This window comes from Leptonychotes weddellii, chromosome 2, assembly GCF_054177405.1.
Source record: "Leptonychotes weddellii isolate Sample4059 chromosome 2, ASM5417740v2, whole genome shotgun sequence".
Classification (NCBI taxonomy): domain Eukaryota; kingdom Metazoa; phylum Chordata; class Mammalia; order Carnivora; family Phocidae; genus Leptonychotes; species Leptonychotes weddellii.
Window position 1 is genome coordinate 117804795 of NC_138370.1, and position 3313 is coordinate 117808107.

At 42.8% G+C, this 3313-nt stretch overlaps 1 protein-coding gene across 3 annotated transcripts in view; it reads left to right on the forward strand.

Annotated features, from left to right (window-relative positions):
- The first annotated feature begins 243 nt into the window (after nucleotides 1–243).
- The window catches only part of LOC102746706 (placenta associated 8), a 26693-nt gene continuing 23623 nt past the window's right edge, over nucleotides 244–3313 (forward strand). The window contains exon 1 of one of the 3 annotated variants that reach the window (XM_031037490.2): nucleotides 244–353. The gene's annotated coding sequence lies outside the window, so the exon portion shown is untranslated. The remainder of the gene's footprint in view (nucleotides 354–3313) is intronic. The other 2 variants (XM_081812216.1, XM_081812215.1) reach the window with 2 other exon arrangements.

Here is a 3313-nt window from a genome sequence, read left to right on the forward strand (position 1 = left end):
CAGGCGCCCTATTTTCATCCTATTTTATTTTCTTTTTCCTTCCCTTCCCCTATGTTCATCTGTTTTGTTTCTCAAATTCCACATATGAGTGAAATTATATGGTATTTGTCTTTCTCTGACTGGCTTATTTCGCTTAGCATAATACTCTCTAGTTCTATCTACGTCGTTCAAGATAACGGGAACACACCTTGCTGCTAGAATTATACTGGCCAATAAAAACCTCTGAATCTGTTCTTTGTACTACGTCTGCAAAAGAAACACGTTTACTTCTCTGTTTTCACATATCTTTCTCTTTTAGTGAGATACTTTCCCAAGCCACTAAACACTTCCTGCTCAGAACCTATTTCTTAACTGTAAGTACTTTGAAATTAAGTGATTGTTTAAAAGCTTATCTTAGCACTGGGGGGGGGGGTGGGAAGAAAAGGTTTTTTGGGGTTTTTTTTCTTTTTTTAAAAGTGTTTGGTTTCTTTATTTCCAGCTGAAAGACCAATGTTTTTTTTACCTAATTGCTTTAAATTCTGTCAAATTCAACAAGAATGTGCCAAGCATGAGTTACCATGCCATGCTTTTCAAAGTAGTGTAGCCTTGAATCTTTATCAACTACTGTTTCCAGCAGAAAACACACATCAGGTATTATATTTACTAACTGGATCATTAATTTCATTCCTTGTATTAATACATATGCATGCTTACTTGTGCTGGTCTAATTTCTTTGTGCTTTGAAATAGGAAATGGGATTTTTGGATTTAGCTAATGAATCATGAGAATCTTTGAATTTTCAGTATGAAAGTAAGAAAACAGACTGGAATGTTACAAAATTAAATTCTGGTGCTTCATTTATATGCATAGAGGTGTTACCCTTCTCACCTATCATTATATTTTTACTTTTGATAGCTTAGGAGATAAGAGATCATGAAATGAAAATGTTTCAAATAAAGTGAAAAAAATCTGGGTGCCTGGCTGGCTCATTCGGTGGAGTGTGCGACTCTTGATCTCAGGGTTGTGAGTTCCAACCTCATGTTGGGTGTAGAGATTACCTAAAAATAAAAATCTTTTTTAAAAAGTGAAAAAAGGGCGCCTGGGTGGCTCAGTTGGTTGGGCGACTGCCTTCGGCTCAGGTCATGATCCTGGAGTCCCTGGATCAAGTCCCGCATTGGGCTCCCTGCTCGGCAGGGAGTCTGCTTCTCCCTCTGACCCTCCCCCCTCTCATGTGCTCTCTCTCTCTCATTCTCTCTCTCTCAAATAAATAAATAAAATATTTTTTAAAAAGTGAAAAAAATCAAAATTTAGCATTAGTAAACACTAGAAAGAAGAGGAAAATCTAAGTAATACATTTAGTACCTGGATTGATTAATAATAATATAATATAGTAATACATTAATGTAATACACTAATACTATCGGTTAATATTAATAAGAAGACAGGCTGTTCTTCTCAAGAGTGAGGTGTTCCAAGGCAGAGGAGACAGGTGTAAGGTTAGTTGTAACTAACACTAATTGGTGCAATTAGGATGTTTAAAATGTGAGCAGAATTCTGCAAGGTTTCCTAGCATTGAGGCCATTCCATGAAAGGAACCTTCTGGAGAAAGGAGTTGTAGTCTCTCTTCGAAACTGGTGCACCAAGATTCCCATTTCAGTTCCTCCTGTCTCCATTTTTTTTTTTTTTCTTTTTCCTGAGTGGAATTTTCCATTACTCTCGGCTCCTGTGGGAACAAAGATGGCAGCAAACAAAACAGCTAGGTTGTCATTTAGTGATGGGCAGAGCCGCTGGCCTCAAGAGGGAACTACAGATATCCCCTTCGTCCCTACCAAATGTAACACAACGCTTTTACATGCATTGGCTGCCCAACAAATGTTTGCTGAATTAGACCAGATCTGTAGTTGTTTGTAACAGAAGAGAAATGACAAAGCCCAGGGCGTGGGTGACAAAGTGTGCTCTGCAAAGCCATTGGCACTGGGTTCTGCACCGGCAGCCGGCAAAGGAAGGAGCAGGGCTGGTTCAGCCTGTGCTCCTCAGGCAAGCTGGAGGCGCCAGCATGGGCTGTATCTGCCTGGAGAAAGGGTAGGATTGTTCTAATTCTCACCAAGCTGTGTCTACACGAAAGGGCGACCTTTCTCTTCTCGGCACAACAGCACCTTCTGGCTTCGGAGCAGCAGCTTGAGGGTGCTCGGGACAGATTCCTGCAGCCCAGCCCAGCCCACCTAAATAACCATTTTGGAGCATAGTGCCTGGGAATCTACCCTGTAAACAAGCTCTCCACGTGTTTTTTACGCTAAGTAAGCCTTGAGGACCACTGACGTTGGGAGACAGGCTTGTAGATCAGGTCTCCGAAATCCTTAGCGTCTCTACTGGACTTTGATTTCAGGGAAGTGGAGCTGCAGATAAGTGTATTTGCTTTCTCCTCTCGGTTTTATGACTATCAAGGAGGTATTTCCTGGAGTAAGAAATCTCATGTGGGAGTTTACAAAAGCCTTTTCCAAATAAGCTAAATTGGTCAGATGAAAGTGTAGGACCGTGGTTCCCTCCAGCGCTGCTCTTCTGGGCTGGGCTGGACAGAGCAACCTTCCCCGCTCCTGCAGGCAACCTTCATTAGAGATGAACTTCCTTCCAATAACAAGAGAAATCTCTTGGGGCCCGCACTCTCTGCTCAGCTATGCGTGCTAAAAGGTCCACGGAAGCACCTGGGTCCCCACAGTTTTCATATTCAAAAGAAGAAGTCAAAAGTAGTGAAAGAAACAGAAACCTAAAACTGACTGTTGGGCTGAAGACTGTTTAAGTCACTAAACTGAGAGAGTAAATTTCTGTACAAATGAAGCGGCCCTCAGCGTAGGGATACTTTGGATGAAGCTGCTTGCTACGGCATGAATATTCAGATTGGACTCCAAAGGCCCTCGGAGAATGCTCGGGTCTCCCGCCGCTCTCAGGGCTAACAGCAACCAGTTTGAATTCACAAGTACACATAGCATATACTGAGTGAAGACAGTCAGGGGAAGGAAAGGGCAATTCTATAACTGCAGACAAGTTTTTATTCTGAAATCTTTAAATTGTTCTTATATTTAAAATCATAGCGTAGACTTCTTGAAAGATAAGCAAACGGGCGCCTGGGTGGCCCTGTGAGTTAAACCGCCAACTCTTGATTTCGGCTCAGGTCATGATCTCAGGGTCTTGAGATGGAGCCCCCCATCCGGCTCTGCGCTGGGCATGGAGGCTACTTAAGATTCTCTCTCACCGGGCGCCTGGGTGGCTCAGTTGGTTAAGCGACTGCCTTCGGCTCAGGTCATGATCCTGGAGTCCCTGGATCGAGTCCCGCATC